The sequence below is a fragment of the Jatropha curcas genome, chromosome 1 (assembly GCF_041381405.1).
Source record: "Jatropha curcas cultivar XTBG-Jc1 chromosome 1, XTBG_Jcur_1.0, whole genome shotgun sequence".
Lineage (NCBI taxonomy): Eukaryota > Viridiplantae > Streptophyta > Magnoliopsida > Malpighiales > Euphorbiaceae > Jatropha > Jatropha curcas.
Window position 1 is genome coordinate 22,016,775 of NC_143151.1, and position 23,886 is coordinate 22,040,660.

At 38.1% G+C, this 23,886-nt stretch overlaps 1 non-coding gene across 1 annotated transcript; it reads left to right on the plus strand.

Moving 5' to 3' along the window:
• The first annotated feature begins 3,676 nt into the window (after nucleotides 1-3,676).
• On the plus strand, nucleotides 3,677-3,784 carry LOC149499150 (small nucleolar RNA R71). Its single transcript, XR_016318991.1, has one exon. It is a non-coding gene; the product is annotated as a small nucleolar RNA R71 (small nucleolar RNA).
• Nucleotides 3,785-23,886: the final 20,102 nt, after the last annotated feature.

Consider the following 23,886-nt stretch of genomic DNA (forward strand, 5'->3'; position numbering starts at 1 on the left):
TCCACCGCCGCCAGAATGTATTGGTTGGAGTATGATGGTGGAAAAGGTCCCATGAAGTCCAAACCCCATACATCGAAGATATCGACTTCAAGGATGCTGTTTAAGGGCATCTCATGTCTCTTCGAGATGTTACCTAATCTTTGACAACGATCACAAAGACGAACATAGTTAAAAGCATCTTTGAATAGATTAGGCCAATACAAACCACTTTCTAATGTACGCGCAGCTGTCTTGTTTGCTCCAAAGTGACCTCCACATTCCATTGAATGGCAGAATTTAAGGACACTTTCCATTTCAGCTTCCGGTATACATCTTCGGAATAGCTGATCACTGCAATACTTGAACAAAAAGGGCTCCTCCCAATAGTAGTATCATGAAAAAACTTTTTCTTTTGTTGGTAAGAAAAATTGGGAAGGGGGCATTTTGCAAACAAGATAATTAACTATTTCAGCATACCAGGGGGTTTGAGTATTTGCCAGTAGTAGAAGTTGCTCATGGGGGAAGCTTTCGTTGATTTGTAGCTCGCTCGTATCTTCTTCCCCTAATTCTAGCCTGGAAAGATGGTCGGCTACGAGGTTCTCGGTCCCCTTTTTGTCGCGAATTTCTAGGTCAAATTCTTGCAATAGAAGCACCCAACGAATTAGTCTCGGCTTTGCATCTTTCTTTTCCAGCAAGTATTTGATGGCTGAGTGATCTATGTAGACTATTGTTTTAGCTCCAATTAAATATGCCTTGAATTTGTCAAAAGTAAAAACAATAGCTAACAATTCTTTTTCAGTAGTTGCATAATTTAATTGCGCATCGTTCAATGTGCGACTGGCATAATAAATAACATTCAACTTTTTGTCCTTTCTTTGTCTAAGAACAGCTCCAACAGCATGATCACTAGCATCACACATGAGCTCAAAGGGTAGAGTCCAATCTGGTGTAGTGATGATAGGGGCTGAGATTAACTCCTTCTTCAACCTGTTGAAAGCATCTAAACAATCTTTGTCAAAATTAAAAGGAACATCTTTAACTAATAAATTGCAAAGAGGTTTAGTGATTTTTGAGAAGTCTTTTATGAATCTCCTGTAAAACCCTACATGACCAAGAAAACTTCTTATTCCCTTCACTGAGTTAGGAGGAGGTAGTTTTTCAATTACCTCAATTTTTGCTCTGTCCACTTCAATCCCTTTTTGAGAGATCTTATGCCCTAAGACAATACCCTCACTAACCATGAAGTGACATTTTTCCCAATTTAAAACAAGGTTAGTGTCTTCACATCGTTGCATTACTAAAGATAAATTATGAAGGCATGCATCGAAAGAAGAACCAAACACAGAAAAATCATCCATGAATATTTCAATAAATTTTTCCACCATATCGAAAAAGATGGACATCATGCACCTTTGGAAGGTTGCAGGGGCATTACATAGCCCAAAAGGCATTCTCCTATAGGCAAAAGTGCCATAAGGGCAGGTGAAAGTAGTTTTCTCTTGGTCTTCAGGAGCTATAGGTATTTGAAAGTATCCTGAATAGCCATCTAAGAAACAATAAAAAGGATAACCTGCAAGTCTTTCAAGCATTTGATCAATAAAGGGTAGGGGAAAGTGGTCCTTGCGTGTTGCTTTATTTAGTTTTCTGTAATCTATGCACACACGCCAACCTGTGACTATTCTTGTGGGAATTAGTTCATTGTTTTCATTAGAAATAACAGTCATACCTCCTTTCTTTGGAACAACTTGGACAGGACTTACCCAATTACTGTCAAAAATTGGATAAATGATATCGGCATCCAGGAGTTTAATGATTTCAGCCTTGACTACCTCCTTCATGTTCGGATTCAATCGCCTTTGATGCTCGATTGAAGGTTTGTAGTCTTCTTCCATCAAGATTTTATGCATGCATACACTTGGGCTTATTCCTTGTAGATCTGAGATAGACCACCCTAGTGCTTTCTTATGCCTTCGTAGAACCTGCAACAACCTTTCTTCTTGATCAAGCGTTAAGTGAGAAGAAATAATAACAGGAAAAGAATGGTCCTCACCTAAGAATGCATGTTTTAAATGAGGTGGAAGTTGTTTCAGTTCTTGCTTAGGTGGTTTCTTTTCTTTTTCATTCATGATGCTTGCTTCATTAATGTTACTTTCGACATGCAAAGTGTTTTCCACACATTCATCAACAACATCAATTCGAAAACAATCTCCATAGTCCATAGGAAGTTTACAAGATTTAAGCACATCAAAGACAATCTCTTCCTGTCCAACTCTTAGAGTTAACTTACCTTCGTATACATCAATCAATGCTCTTGCAGTTGCAAGAAAAGGTCTTCCAAGGATTAGAGATCCTTCCCTGTCTTCATCAATGTCAAGAATAACAAAATCAACAGGGAAGATGAATGTACCTACCTTTACAAACACGTCTTCTACAATCCCTCTAGGATATTTGATTGATCGATCAGCTAATTGTAAAGACATCCTTGTTGGTTTGAGCTCTCCCATACCTAGCATTTTAAAAACTTCATAAGACATAAGATTAATGCTAGCACCTAAATCTGCCAAAGCCTTTTCAAAGTCAAGATTACAAATATTGCAAGGGATAGAAAAACTTCCTGGATCTTTTAACTTTGGAGGCAATTTGTTTTGGATAATTGCACTGCACTCCTCAGTTAACATTATAGTTCCTTGATCATCGATTTTTCGTTTCTTGCTCAGGATATCTTTTAGGAATTTAGCATAGCTAGGCATTTGAGCAAGAGCTTCAGCAAAAGGAATATTGATTTGAAGCTTTTTAAATACGTCCAGAAACTTGAGGAAGCTCTTGTCGTCTTGTGCTTTCTTTAATCTTTGTGGAAAGGGAATAGGTGGAACATAGGGTTTTACCTTTTCTTGTTCTTCTAGGTCAATGATGGGCACCTTCGGCTGTTCTTTTTCTTCCTTTTCTTTCCTTGGTGGTTCTTCTAATTGTTTGCCACTTCTCAAGGTGATAGCCTGCACTTGTTCTTTTGGATTCTTTTCAATATTGCTAGATAACGTACCTTGAGGTCGAGATGCCATCATGTTTGCAAATTGTCCTAGCTGAATCTCCAAATTTCTTATTGCAGCCTGCTGGATTTTATAGTTCTCTCTGGTTTCGTTCATGAAATCCATGTGTGATTTAGAAAGAGCAGTAAGGAGGTCATCATGAGATTTCTTTTCTGGAGGAAGGAAACATGGTGGTGCATTCAAGGCATTGTTAGGATTACCATAGGATAGATTAGGATGGTTCCTTAATCTGTTACCATATGAGTTGGAATAAGGGTAATTCTTCCTTCCTTGATTCATCACATAGTTCACTTGCTCCAAATTTTATGGATTTAAAGAGTCCATGATGCATTCTCCATTCCATGTTGTCCATTGCACCTATCACAAACTTGCATGACAGAATTCACAGGATTAGTAGTTAACATGTCCAATTTTCTTACCATATTATCCACCTTGGCATTAAGTGCTGTAATGGCGTCTATTTCATAGACTCCTGCAGTTCTTCTCCTTTCGGAATTGTTTTGGTAATGGCTATTGCTTGCCATCTCTTCTATTAACTCATATGCTTCATCGATTCCCTTCTTTTCAAAGGATCCACCTGCAGCTGCATCTAACGTGATTTTGATGTTAGGAGACAATGCATTATAGTTTGTACCTGTAGCCACTTAGGCAAACTGTGATGTGGGCTCTTTCTCAACAAGTCCTTGAATCTTTCCCAAGCTTCATACAGGCTCTCTTGATCATGATGAGCAAATGTCATAATCTCATTACGCAACTTTGTGGTTTTTGAGGATGGAAAGAATTTTGCTAGAAACTTTTGAGCTAATTCATCCCATGTTGTGAAACTCCCAGCGGGACACGATTGTAACCAGGATCTCGCTTTATCCCTAAGAGTGAAAGGGAAAAGTCTCAGTTTGATTGCGTCTTCAGAAACACCATTCTGTTTGAAAGTGTCACAAATTTCCAGAAAATTTGTGATATGGGCATTAGGATCTTCACTAGGCAAACCCCCATATTGGATCGAGGTAGAGAGCATTTGGATAATTGCGGGTTTAATCTCAAAATTATTAGCTTCTACCCTAGGTCTTGTAATACTTGAGGTTATCTCATTCAAATTAGGTGTTGTGTAATCTCTCAAGGTACGGACCGGATGTTGAAGTGGGGGTCCGACTATGTTCTCATTTTCGTTTTCATTTTCATTGGCCATGTCTGCTTGTTGTTCGAGTTTTATTTCTCGTGCTTTTCTTGCAGCGTTGTGCCTACGAAGAGTTCTTTCAATTTCTGGATCAAAGATTAGAGGTTCAGTCTTCCTTGATCTTCTTTGCATAAAACACCTGGAATAATTCTTAAAAGAAAATTAAATAAAAATAAAAGAATGTCTAAATTAACAATAGGGTAATTCGTATTGATATTGATAACGCCAATCCCCGACAACGGCGCCAAAAACTTGACAGTGATTTTCACAAGTGTCCGAAATCGCAACAAGTAATATAGAGTAAGAGAGTATCGTATCTGCAGGGATTGTATATCAAGTACCAAAATTATGTTAACCTATTATTATTTAAACGATAATAAGAAAGAATTGCCGTAAGGAAAATAAATTTGGAAGTAAAAAAAGGAAGAGATCAAGCAAAAAAATTAGGTAACAAGAAATCAGGGATTTAAACTACTAGGGAATTTGATTTCACTTAATTCTATCCAGCTTATTCTATTAGTTCATTAATCAATTTTAATTGTTCAAGCAGGAGAAACAACCCTAGAATCACTAACCAGCTCTCTCGATGTATTGTTAGCCATTCTAATCTAGCCTAATTACTTATCTTCTGATAGCGAAATCAAACATAAATTAGATCCTTGAGTTTTGTGGCTATTTTGTGAGTTCATAACCTAAGATCATTAACTTATGAAAACCCCCCTTGAGTCAAACCATATAGCTTCCGCGTCAAGTTATTATTCTCAAGTAATTTATTATCTTTTTCAAATCAATAACCCTTCTCCCGATAGCGATTATTGAAATAACTCAATCCAGGGAAAAATTTCTGCCTAGAAGCTTTAAGCATAATAATAAATTATAACAAGAATAATGAAAAACAAATCTAATATTGTAAACTGGAATCGAATTAAGTTACATCAAATCCCTAGTATAAGAGTTTAGCTGGACATAGTAATTAAATAAAACTCAGTCATACTTGAATCAATCATCCTACTTAATGACAATAATGAAAAGAAAAAACAAGATGAAGAGTTTAGAAATAAAAACTGAATCACAGCTATGTGGATGGCTTCCTTGAATCTTGACACAAATCTTGGATGCTTGAAGTCTTTAAGAAAGAGAATTATGTAAAGAATAACACAAAAAAATGAGATCCCCAGCAATGAGAAGTTCCCCTCTTTATATAGAGCTCCTGAAAGCTAATCTGACTCCTTTTAGGAAATAGAATCCTTATTTAGTGCAAAATCTTCTATAAGAGATCATGACTGTTTAGGCTTTGGATTTCTTCTTAATTGGGACTCCTTTCTCTTCCAAAATAGGTCTAGGTCTTGTTTAGTACGTTTAGGAAACTCTCCGAGGCGGGCCCATATGAGAAAAAGATTGATTTGCGTCTTTAGTTCACGCTAGTTCTGTCTTAGTAGCACGGGCGTGCCTTTATGCACGGCTGGGGCATGCTGAAGTCTGGAAGTTTGGCTGGTGAAGCACGGGGTGTGCTAGGCAAGCACACCCTGATGAATCTTTAAGGCATAGGTGTGCCACTTAGCACAGGCCGAGCGTGCTTGCTTCTGTCCTTCACACCTGAAATTGTCATAGGCGTCTTAGACTTGACATGCCTTAATCCCCTTTTTGGCACTGCCGTGCCTTTTGACACCACCCAGGCCGTGCTTACTTCTGACTCTCCTTTGATTTCCTTAGCCTTTAGCACGGTTGTGCTTTCTAGCACGGCTTGGGTGTGCTGGAGGCTGAGTATCTTGCCTTGCAATGTCCTTTTTGGTGCCAAGTTCCTACAATTTTCTCTTAGATCAAGCGGGTTAAGATTCAAGGAAGCTTTGAACAAAATTATACAAAGAATGAATTTAAAATCAAATCAAAGTGATAAAACTTATTAAAATTCTAATAAAAACTATATTAAAAATACTATAAAATTAACACCTATCATGAGTCATTATACCATCCTCATATTCATGCAAAGCATGCCATGTCATGTGTTCAGCCGTTGCCTTAGATACATATAACCTTTGAAGGCGAGGAACAAGAGGGAAATAATACATCTTCTCGAAAGCCTTCTCTCTTTGTACACTACCAGTCCCTTGACCCCGCCGTTGATATCTTGGAAGATTACAAAACTTGCAGTCTCTGAATTCCGAGTTAACACCCGAGAATATCATACAATTATTACGATAGCAATCAATCTTTTCCACGGGTAGTCCTAATCCCCGAACTAATTTTTTTGTCCGATAAAAATTATCAACCGTTGAATGGCCTTCAGGCAACATTTCCTTTGCTAACTGCACAAAATCATCGTAACACCTTTCTGAAAAATGGTGCTTCGCTTTCATGTGTAGCCACAACAGATAGAATTGAATGATTCTTGCAACAGGCCACAGTTCACTGTTAGCTGCAATTAGCATGTCAAACAATTGTTGTGCTGCTACGTTTGGCGATTCCTCCATATTATCCCAATGACATTCTACTCTACTCACATCGATTACCATATCATTGCATTGATTACCGTACAGAAATTGATAAGGCTGACCTTCTAAACTTACCGGAATGGAGTGGCCTGACCCACTGGCAACTCGAGGTTCACCATGATGTATCCATTCGTAATAATTTTCCACGAACCCATTTTTGCATAAATGAAGTTTAATTGTATCGATGTCTAAGAAGGCTCTATTGTGATTACATGGACACCTCAACTTATTACCATCCATACATTTGGGATTACCAACTGCAAACTGTATAAATACCTTCAATCCTTGCAGGAACTCTTGTCTTAATATCCCATTGACCTCGAACCTCCAGTACATCCAATCTCGATTAGGTCGCATTTTTTTTTTACCTAATTAACACTGCGTTTATAAAGGGCAAATTATATGTAAGCATTAGTCTAAACCATCCTTAAAACATGCCACAATGTAATGTTCAATTTACACTTCTAACTTACTAAGGTTATTTCTATAATAAGGGTAACTATATATAAATGTAAAATCACTAAGTTCACTTATTCACTAAGTTCATTTATTACCTCTACCCTAATAAAGGTAAGTGTACTATTCCACATATTGATTTTTTTGGAAAAAAATTCGACAGCACTTCGGCACAACACAATCAAATCTCAAATATAAAGACATTTCAATAAACACTTCTATATCATATCAACATTCTCCAAAGGCAAAATGGCCACTACTAGGTCTCCAACCCAAACGCATCATTCATTTAAAAAAAAAAATAATAATAATAACAACAGTAATAACAAAAAAAATGCATTATTTCATAATTATAAAAAAAAGAGTAATTTTAATTACATGTATCATAACAATTGGCTTCTATTATTGCTATTCTGTATCATGTATCATGTGCCAAAGTTATAGCTTATATTTGGACCAGGTTTTTTTTTTTTTTTTTAATATGTGTTATACATATTAAAACTCGTTATTCTACTCGTAATGTTTTTATTAATTTTTTACTTATTACATACTTCAAATATAATGATATTTTAAATTGACGAAACAATTTAAATTAGGTTTAAAATTAATGATTTAAAGTAAATAAATTAACTATCATTTACTCTTTTAATTCTTTTTATAATTAACTATTAAAAAATTAACTATCATTTATAATACTTAACACTATTAAAAAACTAATTATTTTGTTTTCCAGTTAACATGACATGAAACTTGCTTCCTAATTATTATATATTTTTTTATTTTTTTTATTTAATTCCTTGATAAAATTATTAATCTTTTTAATTATTATATTTAATTCCTAATTTAATTCCTTGCTAAACTTGCTAATATTACATACTTCCTAATTATTATATTTAATTCCTAACTAATTACAATAATAATAATAATAATAATAATAATAATAATAATAATAACAGTAACAATAATTATAATAATAACAATAATAATAATAATAATAATAATAACAGTACCTAATTCCTAATAGCAAATATACAAAATTAACCAAAAACTATTATAATAAAAACGCATAAAATCGCAAAAAAAAAAATCAAAAAAAAAATCGCAAAACTTACCTCAACTTGTGTCCAAACAGCAATGGAGTGACCGGAGTTGCAACGGAGCGGAGCTGGCGGCGTCAGGCGGGCTGGAGCGGCGTCAGGAAGGGCTGGAGCGGCGCTGCGAACGGAGGAGAGGAGAGGAGGAGGAGAAGAAAGAAAGAAGAAGAAAGAAGAAGGAGGGTGTCTGGCGTTTAAAGCCCTAAAATTTGCGACCGAATTTCATTAATATCGGTCACAAATTTTAACTCTATGACGTCGTTTTACTTCGCAATAAAATTGCGATCGATTTGCGACTAAAACTGTCGGTCGCAAATAATCGGTCGCCACTCGGTCTCAAAACTTATTCCTAATTTTGACGTGCAATGTTTCGACGGAATAAAACGTAGTCGCAAATCGGTCGCAAATCCATAGTACACTGGTCGCAAACTGAAAAACAAACTCGCGGGAATTTCTAGCGCTACAATTAGCGATTGTTTGTCCATAGGTCGTAAATCGGTTGCAAAATTGCGACCGATTTCAGTCAGTCGCAAAAATCAGTCGCAATTAGGCGCTTTTTTTGTAGTGTCTCCCTCAATGATTAATTTCTCTTTCTTCATCATTCCCAATTGTTGGCGAAAATCTACATATTTATTTGCGTTTAAACTTTTTGTAAAGATATGCTGGCTGATCTTCCGTCTTGATATATTTCATTTTAATCTCTCCTTGTAGAACCTTCTCTCTGATAAAGTGATAGTGAACCTCCACGTGTTTTGTTCTCGCATGAAATACTGGATTCTCAGCCATTTTTATAGTCGAATGACTATCATAATTCAACGAAATTGGATAGTCGATGAGTTGAATCTCTTCGATGTTATCGCCAATGACTATTAAATCATCAACGTATACTAGCACTATAGCTAGTCTTCCTTCCTGATCTTTCACAAACAAACTAGAGTCTGCTAGTGCCATAACATATCCATTCTTGATAAGGAATTCTACAATCTTGCCATACCAAGCCCTCGGTGCTTGTTTTAGACCATAGAGAGCTTTCCTTAGCTTGCACACATAGTTAGGATTTTCACGACTTCTGAACCCTGGTGGTTGCTCCATGTAGATTTCACGATTGACTTCACCACGTAAGAATGCATTCTTCACATCCATCTGCCACAAAGGATGTAACACCCACCGGCCAATCCCGGAGAACCAGAAGGAGGATGCCACAATCAGTGCCGGAGCACCGTCTTATGTCACTTATTAAAGCTAGATCACAAATTAGAAGTGGTTAGATTTTCATAAGGAGGCAAGTAATTAACATTTTTTGTTGTTTTTAAAAAAATAATAATAATATTTAAGGAAATTCCTACGAAAATTTCGCAAGAGTTTCCCCTAAAATTTAACTTGCCACACAAAGAAAATATACACACTTCCAATTTTCTCCAAACCCCAAAACTCCAATTCAATACAACATGCCAAAAGCACTTCTAAATATCCATCATAATATACTTAGGTTCCATCACAATATTCTAAACACATACCTTTCAAGGAATATATAAATCATCATATACCAAAAATATAATAAGATGTTCTGTCCTTAAATAATAATAACTCTAAATAAAACTTAGTATATACAACCTCCATAACACAATATTTATATACATGCCAAAAATCACCATTTACAAAATATCCTACCCAAAATATGATATCTACTCTGATGCTACTCCTCTGGTCTTGATGAACACCCTCCGCTCCTAACCTGCGCGTGATAAAAATCAACGCGCTGAGTGGAAGACTCAGTGGTGCTAAATAACCAACAATTAAAATAACAAGAATAGCCTAGGAAAATACAAATGCTTTAAATTACTTAACTATATAAATACCGAAATCGCATTCATTTAATTAAAATACTTTGAAAGAAATGAGAAGATTATAAATATAAATATGTCTTCATTCTTTTATAGCAACAATAAAATTTCATGTTTCGTTAAGGCTCGTACTCATGCAAAATGAACGTAAGCAGATTTGATCGTGGCCTATGTTAGTGTTGTGTGGTGCCCACTCAAGTGGGACCCACAATAAATTTGAAAAGAAAAAAAAAAGTGGAAAACGTGTTATTTGAAAATGTCAAAAAGTTGGCAGAAGGTTGGCAACCAACCATTACCTAAATGGAGAGCTGTGTGTGACTCACACACGATTCTCGCATTACCTCTCCTATAAATAGGAGAGGATTTGCTTCATTTGAAGTACACACAGAAGAAAGAAGAGAGAAAATGTAGCGAGCGAGTCTTCTAGTTTTAGGATGGGTTTCCTAAAACTAGGGGAGAGAAAAATAGTGAGGAAATTATTATGGGGTGTTTTTGGGAAACACTTTGTGTGCCACTATTTCTGTATTACTCTCTTTGTGCACCTACTATTTTTAATAGTGGAAGAATTATTCGGAGTTTGTCCCGTGGACGTAGCCCTAAACAGTTGAGGGTGAACCACGTAAATTTCTGTGTGTCACAATGTTGATTATTCCACTAAGTTAATTTTCTCTTAATTGGTTTAAAGGGCCCAATAACTGGTATCAGAGCTGATGCCCAACAACTGGTATCAGAGCTGATGCCTAACAAGTGGTATCAGAGCCGAAGGTTTCGGCAGGTCCAGCCGGTCAGATAGCATTACCGGATCCGCGGATATATTTTGAAAATAAATATACCACGACGACGAGAAAATTACGCCGAGTCCAATGGTGCAGTCCGTTCGGAAAGACGTTCTAGAATCGACTTAGTGATGAATAGTAAAATAGTAACTCGCGGTTGATGGTGAATAGTTACTATTGGCGTTACTATTGCTAAGCCCGTCACTATTAAGCCCAGCACTATTTCACGTATAATACTATTCACATGTACGATTACTATTTACTTGTACAGTTACTATTCATGTATACTGGTACGATTCACGGAGTCAGACTCGAGTGGGAGCAATGGCCGCAGATGAAGGAAAGTTGAAAATTAAAAAAATTCGACGGTGTAGATAGGATTATCTGTATCATAAAGGTCTTTTCAAACCTCTAACCAGAACGAAGCGAGAAGCTATGAAGGAAGAAGATTGGAGTCTTCTAGACAGACAAGCACTTCGGGTTATTCGCTTAAACGCTCTCCCGTAATGCCACCTTCAACATAGCAAAAGAAAAGACTGGACAAGAGACATAACACAGTTGCCAGCGACTCAGAGCAGAGTGGGCCAGTGTTTGCAGAGGTGGACAAGAGACATAACACAGTTGCCAATGACTCAGAGCAGAGTGGGCTAGTGTTTGTAGAGGTGGACAATAGACATAACACAGTGACCAGCGATTCAGAGTAGAGTGGGCCAGTGTTTTGCAGATGTGTACGTTATCTCATAAAGTCCAGTGGCCAGTGACTCAGAGCAGAGTGGGCCAGTGTTTGCAGAGGTGGACGACAGACATAACACGGTGGCCAGCGACTTAGAGCAGAGTGGGCCAATTTTTATAGAGGTGGACGATATCTCAGAAAGTCTAATGGCTAGCGACTCAGAGCAGAGTGGGCCAGTGTTTGCAGAGGTGGACAAGAGACATAACACAGTTGCCAGCGACTCAAAGCAGAGTGGGAAAGTGTTTGCAAAGATGGACGACAGACATAACACGGTGGCCAGTAACTTAGAGCAGAGTGGGCTAATGTTTACAGATGTGGACGATATCTCAGAAAGTCCAATGGCCAGCGACTCAGAGTAGAGTGGGCCAGTGTTTGTAGAGATGGACGACAGACTTAACACAGTTGCCAGTGACTCAGAGCAGAGTGGGCCCATTTTTACAGAGGTAGACGATAAACATAACACGGTTGCCAGCAACTCAGAGAAGAGTGGGCCAGTGTGTGCAGAGGTGGAAGACAAGACTGATGAGGAATGTGTTTTTGGAGCATGCGTCCAAATCTCAGTTGGTAGATTTGATGATGAAGGTTTCTGTAGCACCTTCAGAAATGGTCAGTGGAAGCTCACAAAAGGTTCATTTGTGACAGCTAAAGATTGAAAGATATATGTGATGCACGCGAAACTCTCCCAAGACACTTTGAGTGTAGCGGAGAATGACAGTACAGTTGAATTATCGCATGAACGACTACGCCACATGAGTAAGAAAACTCTAGCAAGAAGGAACGTACTACCTGGATTGGATGAAGTTCACCTAGAGAAGTGTCCTGATTGTATGGTGGGAAAGCAAAACAGAGTAGCTTTTCAAGATTACCCCTCTTTCTAGAATGAAGAATGTTTTAGATCTGATTCATTCAGATTTGTGTGGACCATTGACAATGTCATATGGTGGAAATCGATATTTTGTGATATTTATCAATGACCATTCTAGGAAGACTTGGTTATACACATTCAAGCCTTCTAAACCTGGTTCAGAGACAGACAGGCAAGAAGCTGAAGTGTATCAGGACAGATAATGGTGGAGAATACACTGGGCCATTTGATGTTTTCTACAAAGAGCATGGCATTCGACATCAAACGACACCTCCCAAGACGCAGCACTGAATAGTTTGGCTGAGAGGATGAACAGAACTTTGATGGAGAGAGTCAGATGTTTACTCTCACATGCAAAGTTGTCTAAAAGATTTTGGGGTGAAGCGTTACTCACAGCAGTTCGCCGTTCACTCTATTTCCCTCTACAGTATGATACTCCAGAGAGAGTATGGTTAGGAAAGGATGTTTCCTATGATCATTTGCAGGTGTTTGATGCAAAGCCTTCGTACATGTCCCGAAAGATGAACGATCTAAGCTTGATGTCAAGACTAGATGGTGTGTATTCATTGGCTATGGCCAAGACCAATGTGGCTATAGGTTTTATGACCCAATCCAGAAGACGATTATAAGAAATCATGATGCTGTATTTGTTGAAGATCAGACTATTGAAGATATTGAAGATATTGAAGTAGAGTGCCAATAGATCTGATGAAGACTCAACAGACATACAGAGAGTCCCTCTAATAGAACGCAGACGAATTGGAGATGAACAAAATGTTCCACAAGAACAAGTGCCAAAGTTAGAAAATCCAGAAGTTCCTAATGAGAATGAACCAGATGAAGATTATGGAGTTCATGTTCAACCACCAGCACCGGAAGGTTCTCAAACATTAAGAAGATCTAGTAGAGTCTGACAACCATCTACTAGATATCCAGTCAATGAGTATGTACTAACGATTGATGGGGGAGAACCTGAAAGCTTTGAAGAAGCTATGGAAATGAACACAAGAGGAACTGGATTGAAGCCATGCAAGATGGAATAAGTCCTTGCATGAGGATGAAACATTTGAGCTGGTGAAGTTGCCCAAAGGCAAGAAAGCTTTGAAGAACAAGTGGGTGTTCAGGATCAAGCAGGAAGAACACAGCTCCCAACCACGATTCAAAGCTAGACTGGTTGTGAAAGGATTCAATCAAAGAAAGGGTATTGATTTTGATCTTTTCACTAGTTGTGAGAATGACATCCATTCGGACAGTGCTCAGAACGGCCGCCAGTTTTGAACTGGAAATCGAGCAAATGGATGGAAAGACTACCTTCCTAAATGGAAATTTGGAAGAAGAAATATACATGGAGCTGCCAGAGGATTTCATAGAAAAAGAGGATTGTGTTTGCAAACTGAGGAAGAGCTTGTACGGCTTGATGCAGGCACTGAGATAGTGGTACAAGAAGTTTGAGTCTGTTATGGGGGAGCAAGGCTAAAGAAAGACTACTTCAGAGCACTATGTTTCTATGAAGAAATTCTCTAATGATGACTACATTGTTTTTGCTCTATGTGGTTGATATGTTGATTGTTGGTCAGAATTCTAGCTTGAAGAACCAGCTAAGCAAGTCCTTTACCATGAAAGACCTGAGACTAGCAAAACAAATTCTTGGCATGAAGATCGAAGAGCCAAGAAATTATGGTTGTTACAGGAGAAGTACATTGAGAAAGTACTTCAAAGGTTTAGAATGGAAAATGCAAAGCGGTTAGTTGTCCTCTTACTAATCACTTTACAGTGCCCTTCTATGGATGGAGAGAAGGAAGAAAAGGAAAAGATTCCATATGCTTCAACAGTTAGAAGATTGATGAATGCCATGGTTTGTACACGGCCAGATATTCCTCACTCAGTTGGAGTAGTGAGTCGATTTCTTTCAAATCCCTGAAAGGAACATTGGACTGCAGTGAAATGGATTTTCAAGTATCTTCGAGGTACAACCAAAATATGTTTATGCTTTGGAGATGAGAAGTCAAAATTAGTCGGTTATACCGATGCAGATATGGCTGGGGATGTTGACTCGAGAAAGTTTACATCAGGATATCTAATCACATTTGCAGGGGGAGCCGTGTCGTGGCAGTCAAGATTACTGAAGTGTGCAAAAAGTTGCTGTGTAACAACAGGACCAAGATCGGAAAAAGATCTGTAGGTGGTGCCTTGTGTCGAAAGTCTTCCCGACAAAAGGAGGTCGGGCGGCGTGTCCCGCAAAGTTGTAGTGGCGGTATAAGATGGTGGGCAGATCTAATAGATTATAGCTGCAGGGGAGATGATGGCTAACGTCCCCACTTGAGTGTGCAGGGGCAGATTTGTTGTGTGGTGCCCACTCAAGTGGGACCCACAATAAATTTGAAAAGAAAAAAAAAAGAGGAAAATGTGTTATTTGAAAATGTCAAAAAGTTGGCAGAAGGTTGGCAACCAACCATTACCTAAATGGAGAGTTGTGTGTAACTCACACACGATTCTCGCATTACCTCTCCTATTTTATAGGAGAGGATTTGCTTCATTTGAAGTACACACAGAAGAAAGAAGAGAGAAAATGTAGCGAGCAAGTTTTCTAGTTTTAGGATGGGTTTCCTAAAACTAGGGGAGAGAAAAATAGTGAGGAAATTATTATGGGGTATTTTTGGAAAACACTTTGTGTGCCACTATTTCTGTATTACTCTCTTTGTGCACCTACTATTTTTAATAGTGGAAGAATTATTCAGAGTTTGTCCCGTGGACGTAGCCCTAAACAGTTGAGGGTGAACCACGTAAATTTCTGTGTGTCATAATGTTGATTATTCCGCTAAGTTAATTTTCTCGTAATTGGTTTAAAGGGCCCAATAAGTGGTATCAGAGCTGATGCCTAACAGTTAGCGCCACCCCCATCACACAATCGTGGCCTATGAAAGCACCACCCCATCACACAAATAAGTGCGTCCACCTATTTATAAGGGCTGATAACCCTAGCATATGATCATAGCTTCACATAACAAAATCAATCTCATCATACCACATTTCAATCATGCATAGTAGAGCCCAAATCAAAATCATTCTTTCATAAAAGCAATAATTCTTAATCAAAAACTCTTCATTTCTTAATACCCATCATTTGAAAATTCTTACTCAAAACACTATAGATATATATACTTAATATAGTATAAAAGTACATAAATCAAGAACTTTTCAGCATTTTCATAAACTTGACCTTTGCTGGGTTTGTAACACATAATTTGAGTTATGGGCCTCCAAATTGAATGAAATCAAATTCATTAGAAATCTAAGACAAAATTTTACAAATGTGATGAAGGGACCACAGCCCAGATCAATCGGTAAAATAGCAAACAAAAGCTAGGAACACAGACCAATGGATCAGACCTGATTCAGCAGAACCAAGTCCAATGTTTATTGAATTCCTACTTAACCAAACACTCAAAGGAAACCAATCTAGAACGAGAGAAGTCTCAAGACATAGGAAAACAACTTTTATAAGAACCCAGTGCCTCATCTTGTCATTATAGTGGTCAAAATTGGCACTCATTTTATTAATGCATGCGGCCCGACAAAACAGAGTCAGTTTGGGTGTTTCAGCCATAAGTTGAGCTATGTATCTCCAAATTGGACATAAGAGGATGGGTTGGAAAGCTAAGAAGTAGAGCTACAACGTTTATGAAGAACATAAGACATTGTTGTGCGATTTGAGTGGTCAAAATGGACAATCATTTCGGATATACGGGTAAGACACCATAACAGAACCAGTTTTGGTATTTAAATCATAAGTTGAGCTACAAGTATTGGAATTAGACATAAGAATATGTTTTGGAAAACTGAGAAATAGAGCTACAACTTTCATGAGAATTCAGAAATAGATGGAAAGGATAAAGGGGTCGAAATTGCTGTCCAATCCCACTTAAGAACATATCTAACATTAAAATTCATCAATTTACCCAAAACATACAAAGTTCCTAAAATACATTCAAAACCCAACCATGTAAAAAAAACTTAAAAAAGTGAAAGGGAAAGAGAATGTGATTGCACTAGCCTTATTAACAAGCTTGAATAAGCTTGGAAAGCCTTACTCCTTAGCTTTCTCTTTACCCTTTGACGATGGTTCTCCAACCTCTTCAAAGTATGAGAAATCAACATTAAAAGCAAAACTTGACAAAAGAAATGGTTGGAGCATGATTTAATGCATCAATAACATGTCTAAACCATGAATTCTACTTAGTAATTCACAAAACTCAAAAACCACAACTTACTTGCTTCAATAGTAACTTCACTTCTCTTTGCTTTTAATCATCAATCTCAACTTCTACTACTTAATTCTTAAGAATTAAGTACTATTCTATAGTTTAATTAGGTAGCTTGGTGGTAATTTGGAGGTAAGAAAATAAAGAAAATGAAAGAAAGAGGAAGAAGATGAAAATGGCATGGAGAAGGAGAAGTGAAGAAAGAAAAAGTGTTGTGGTGATAACTTTAAGGTGCCAAAGTCAAATTTGACTTCCTAATTTCATGTCAAATGTGTGGCTAAGATCAAGTCCTAAGTGATCAAGTCCTAAGTAATCTCATCCAATGGCTCTAAATTTAACTCCACCAATTAATTAACTTAACTCCACTAAAATAATTCCTCATTTATTTCTTAATATACCACACTAGAAATATTATGCATTTAATATATAAACTCTCCAATAATATTCATAAAATATTTTCTACCCACCTAAATTATGCAAACATGCTCCAAAAATAGTAAATAAAATATTAAATATGCATAGTAATTTTTTCGGACTAAAATAATACCAAGTCCCGGACCAATGGTACTATTCACAGACCGGTAAATCACTATTACCGACACTAAAAGAAAATCAGACTGTTACAAAGGCCATGACTTACTAGCTGCTAAATCTAGTAATACACGCAGTAGTGATCTTGGCAACTGGACTAAATGTCTCATCATAGTCCAAGCCATACTGCTAAGAAAATCCACGAGCAACCAGTCTTGCTTTGTATCGCTCAATTGATCCATCTGGGCAAGTTTTGATTTTGTAGACCTGTTTTCGCCGACCGCCCCCGAGCGACGCGAAGAACATCCCCTTTTTATTTTTGGTGGGAAAAGTGATTTATTTTTGAACTATGGTGACAAAATATTTTTGATTCGATGCCGATAAATCGGTCTTATAAAACATTTTGAGTCGCCACCCATTTTTTCGACAATGGGACCGTTTCCAATTTGATTTAATAAAAATGACTCCATATTAAACCCGATTCTTTTTAAGGCTAAATTATTTCGGAAACTGGTCAGGCGCACCAAGTGCGATTCTAGGTAAGGGAATTGGGTACGCCAACCCATTGGAAGCCGACGCCCGAAAAATCGGCCTCTTTTAACCTTACAATTTCTAATTCATTTTAGTTAAAAAAGCCAAATTATTTATTTAGACCCAACCCGAATAAATAGAACTGAGTTCCTATGTGGAAAATCAATTAATCGTCCCAATCAAATTATATTACTGCATCCATAACCATCCAAATCATCCACATCATACAAACCAGAGTGAATAAGAAAAAATAAATTATCCAAATAAATAAAAGACCCGCTCTTGCGTTATGGTTAAAGGCGGGCCACAAACCGAACCTAAAAGATACATTCTACCCTGGAAACATCAAACCCAAAAACCCAAAGATCACGCATAACTATATTTTAACGTTATAAACTTAATTAAACTACAATCTGCTCACAATTGGTTGTCTTTCGATTTATTGGAAAAATTAAACCTTTTTTTATTAAAAATCGTTAATTTTTGAAAAGAAACAAAAATTGTTTCTGAAACTCTAGCACAGTTGTGTCACACAGCTGTTCTTGGAAGAATAGTTGCGTGACGGAACTAATAGTCGCGTGACCTAATTGTTCTCAAAATTCCAGATTTATCAGCCATATGTTTTAAATCCATAATAAAAAATAAAATATTAAAAATACAATAAAATCGTGAACATGAACAGTTTCGTCATGCGACCTCCAGTTCCGTTACGGAACTGATAGCTGCGTGATGCAACTATTCTGGGTAAAGAAACGAAATTTTGGACTTGAACAGCTCCGTCACGCAACTGCCAGGTCCGTTACGGAACTACTGGCTGCGTGACGCAGCTGCTCTGGTCCGAGCTCACTTTTTAAACAACTTATTTAAATCATCCTTTTATTTAAACATGTTTTAATATTATCCAAAAACAACCCAGAGTGAACAGACCACCGTTTAACTAAGATTAAACTACTAAATAATAGCAAAAATAAGCAAAACTAAATAAAAAGACAAAGAAAGGTTTGAAAGAGTTACCTAACCCTCAGACTGAGGATTGTAAACGATTTAAACGTCTTAAGGAATGAGGATTGATAGCTCCAGAAGCTTTGTCCACAAGGATTCAAACGTTCAACCTTTTTCTCTTTGCTTTTTCTTTCTCTCTCTTTTTTTTTTTTGATTTTCGTTTTAACCTAATCAATATCTAAAGGTTGTTTTTCTTCAAAGGAACTCAGAAGAGTCTCTGGAGAAAAGCTTAGCCGCTAGTGTATTTTTTTTTTACGCCCTAAAATTCTGTCCTGAATAAGAGATAAAACGATGTATTTATAGCAGTAGGGCAACAGGGTACAGCTGCGTCACGCAACTAACGGCTGCGTGACAGACCCGATAGCTGCGTGACGCAGCTCACTTTCTGGACTGTTGCCACGTACTCAAATAGAATGAAAAACCGTTATGTCGACATTCACGGTGACGTCATCTAGATTGGAGTTGCATGACGCAACTTACAGTGCCGTCACGCACCTTAAAGCTGCGTGACGCAACTCTAGTGCAATCTAGACACATTTAAATTGGTCTAATTTAAATCCTTACATTAAAAAGACTTCTAGACAGCCATAATCCTTCATTCCGCATCCTTGTATCCTCATTGGGTTAGGTGGGGGCCAAAAGACACTCGTCAATAGTTTGCCCCCCTCCCCCCACTTTATCATTAATTGTATAAATAATTAATGTTAAAGTGGTCCACTGACGCGCCTTCAATTTGGTAATTATCTTCGCAGCTCGATCTGATTGGCCTTGAAGACACCTCCGAAGCTCGGTCTGATTGACTCGAAGGATTTGGAATTGATTTGATTATCTGGTCACGTCCAAAGCTCAGTCTGATCGGCTTTGTTGGCTCCAGTCAGATCTGTGATCATCTTCAAAACTCGGTCTGATTGGCCTTGAAAACACCTCCGAAGCTCGATCTGATTGGCTCGAAGGATTTTGATTTGAAATTGTTGATAGGTGTTAATTTTATAGTATTTTTAATATTGTTTTTATTAGAATTTTAGTGAGTTTTATCACTTTGATTTGATTTTAAATTCAATTCTAGTATAATTTTGTTCAAAGCTTCCTTGATTCTTAACCCGCTTGATCTAAGAGAAAATTGTAGGAATTTGGCGCAGAAAAGAACATTACAAGGCAAGACATTTAGCCTCTAGCACACCCAGCCCGTGCTAGAAGGCACACCCCGTGCTAGAAGCTAAGAAAATCAAGGAAGAGACAGAAGAGAGCACGGCCTGGGTGGTGCCAAAAGACACGGCCGTGCCATAATGGGATTAGGGTGTGTCAAGCCTAGCAAGCCCATGACAAATCCAGGCGGGAGTGACAGAAGCAAGCACGGCCTGCTTGTGCTCTGTGGCACGCCCGTGCCTGAAGGACTCATCAGGGGGTGCTTGCCTAGCACACCCCGTGCTTCACCAGCCGGACTTCCAGACTTAAGCACACCCAGCCCGTGCATAATGGCACGCCAGTGCTGCGAAGACAGAACTAGCGTGAACTAGATACGCAAATCAATCTTTTCCTCACATGGGCCCGCCTCAGAGAGTTTCCTAAACATACTAAACAAGACCTAGACCTATTTTGGGAGAGAAAGGAGTCCTAATTAAGAAGAAATCCAAAGCCTAAACAGTCATGATCTCCCATAGAAGATTTTGCACTAAATAAGGATTCTATTTCCTAAAAGGAGTCAGATTTGCCTTCAGGAGCTCTATATAAAGAAGGGAACTTCTCAATACTAGGGATCTCATTTTTTGTGCAATTCTCTACATAATTCTCTCTCTCTCTCGAAGACTTCAAGCATCCAAGATTTGTGCCAAGATTCAAGGAAGCCATCCTCATAGCTGTGATTCAGTTTTTATTTCTAAACTCTTCATCTTGTTTTTCTTTTCATTATTGTCATTAAGTATGATGATTAATTCAAGTATGATTGAATTTTATTTAATTACTATGTCCAGCTAAACTCCTATACTAGGGATTTGATGTAACTTAATTCGATTCCAATTTATAATATTAGATTTATTTTTCATTGTTCTTGTTATAACTTATTATTGTGCTTAAAGCTTCCAGGCAGAAAGTTTCCCCTGGATTGAGTTATTTCAATAATCACTATTGGGAGAAGGGTTATTAATATGAAAAAGATAATAATTTACTTGAGAATAATAACTTGATGCGGAAGCTATATGGTTTGACTCAAGGGGGGTTTTCATAAGATAATGATTTTTAGGTTATGAACTCACAAAACAACCACAAAACCCAAGGGTCTGATTTATGTTTGATTTCACTATTGGAAGATAGGTAATTAAACTGGATTAGAATAGCTGACAATACATCGGGAGAGCTTGTTAGTAACTCTAGGGTTGTTTCTCCTTCTTGAACAATTAAAGTTGATTAATGAACTAATAAAATAAGTTGGATAGAATTAAGTGAAATCAAATTCCCTAGTAGTTTAAATCCCTGATTTCTTTTTACCAAATTTTTGTGCTTGAACTCCTCCTGTGTTTTTACTTCCAAATTTATTTTCCTTACAATGATTCTTTCTTATTATCGTTTAAATAATAATAGGTTAACATAATTTTGGTACTTGATATACAATCCCTGTAGATACGATACTCTCTTACTCTATATTACTTGTTACGATTTCGTACACTTACGAAAACCGCTGTCAATTGTCTTGATCATCTGGTCACGTCTAAAGCTCAGTCTGATCGGCTTTGTCAGCTCCAGTCGGATTGGTAACAATCTCCAAAACTCGGTCTGATTGGTTTTAAAGATACCTTCGAGGCTCGGTCTGGTCGACTCGAAGGATTTTGATTTGAATGCCCTGATCAACTTCGTAATCTACCATCATTAATCAAGAAAATAATTGACTCGATCAGCTTCGTAATGCATCATCACTAATCGAGAAAAAGATCCGAATAGCTTCGTAATAGATCATCACTGCCTGGTGGGACTAAATGGCTTCGAGAAATCATCACCGATTGTCCTAAAAATATTTTTCAAAAAGAAAGAGCAATTTCTGTGTACAAATAGATCTTGCTCTTGTTAAATATTGGAGTATCACATGCCCCCCTTGCATTAATAATCATGAATTTTAACATTCAAAATTTTGCATCAGGGCAAAAGATTTTAATTTTGCCCCCCAATCAAAAATTTGCCAAAAATCTAGGCAAAAATTTTTACTTAGGCAAAAATTTACAGGTATACCCTTCCTGATGCAGTGTTTAAAAGAAAACTTACCTGAGGGTAATTTGGGCAATTTAATGATGTTGCTCCCTGTGTGGTGAGTAGATGGAATTGCTGAAGTATACGAGCCGCACATTGACTCCAAATTGCTTAGATGAGCCGTATTGGGCTTACATAGGTGTTGATGGGCTTGGGCTCATTTTCTCTTTTTATTATAAATTAGCTTTTAACTTTTTCATTTTTCACTTTTCAATCTCTCAAGCTTTCCAAAACTCTCTGAACCTCGACTAATATGGTCCATCTTCCCGAGATCCCTGCCTCTGCTTACACACCAGACATGGAGATTCTGGGGTGATTCCGGACATCTCGATTTTTGAGGGCGAGCGAGTTCCGGTCAACCGTAACTCTCTTACATCTGGGACACGACCTCTTCAGCTTCTTCCACTACCGGGCTCCGATTTCCCGGTTCGACACGAGACCAACGCGATGCACGGTTTCCAGTCCGAGGTACGCAACTTACACTTGAATTTCTTACTTTTGGTATTGCCCTGAATGCGTTGCGAATGAATTTGTGTGATTTATATGCTGTCTGTGCGTCGGCAGTAGCGTCACGCAGGAGAGAGTTGCGTGTGTTCATACCAGAACATTCCGTCACGCAACTGCTTACGAGAACAGTTGCGTGACGCAGCTATTCCTTTGTGAATAGCTGCGTGACGCAACTGTTCTCGTAAGCAGTTGCGTGACGGAATGTTCTGGTATGAACAGTTGCGTGACGCAGCCGTTTGAAGTTTTGCGAACTATCTCTGAACTTTGATTTTGCCTCTTTTATGCATCTTGATACTTTGCTTGCTCTCGTTGAGTGATGTCGTGTTGAGTGCGATTTGTTTTAGGCCCTATAAATGCATAGAAAAACATAGAATCGGGTAAATTGAATGTTAGGGTTCACTGTCTTACCTTCGACAGTAGCGTCACGGAACTGTTCTTTGGGGGCAAACTGTTGACTGAACTTTTGTCTTCTGTGATTGTAGCATCATCAATCACAGCCACCTAAAAACCAGATAAAGGCACAACCGCCTCTAAACCTTCCACTGCAACCACACTCAGATCTTCTTGCGCATTAATAGTTACCACATCAGTGCCCCAGGGTACTTTGACTTTTCTATGCAATGTGGAAGGAATTGCACCCAAAGGATGAAGCCATGGCCTTTCCAACAGCAAAGCATAATTGGCCAAGATATCCAAGACTACTAAGTCCACCCAACTTTCTATCATTCCTGTCGAAATCTTCGCCCTGAAGGTTCCCCTAGCGCTACGCATGGTGTTATCATAGGCTTTAACAACCATGTTAGACGGCTTGAGTTCCGACTCTTCAATCTTAAATTTGGGCAACATCATCAATGGGCATACACACAATGCCGACCCGCTATCCACCATCATATTGCGGGTTTCTCGTCCATTAACAGCAACCTGGATGTACAGAGGTTTGAAGTGATTCCTACCTTCAGGGGGAAGATCGGAATCAAAGAAAGTGATTTCACCAATCCTGCGCTGTAACACATTGATCATATCCACGCTCTGGATTCTGGCAGGAACCCTAACAAACGTCACAGCCTCCAACAAGGATTCCCTGATTTCCTTTGAGGCTATCAATAAGTCCCATAGTGAGATGTCAGCCTTGGTCCTCTGTAGCTGACTCAGTACTGAACTTGCTGTTACGCCGCTTGGCACCCTGTTTTGACTACTTTCACCCACTTCAGTAGCCTTCTTTTGTGTTTTCCCTGTTTCTTCTTCCTTTTTCTTTTCCTTGGGCTGTTCTTCACCCTTATCAGATATTTTCTTTCCTGCCCCCTCGATGACAACTCCTTTTCCCTTGGTCTGGGAATTATTGTCCGGGTTGTACAC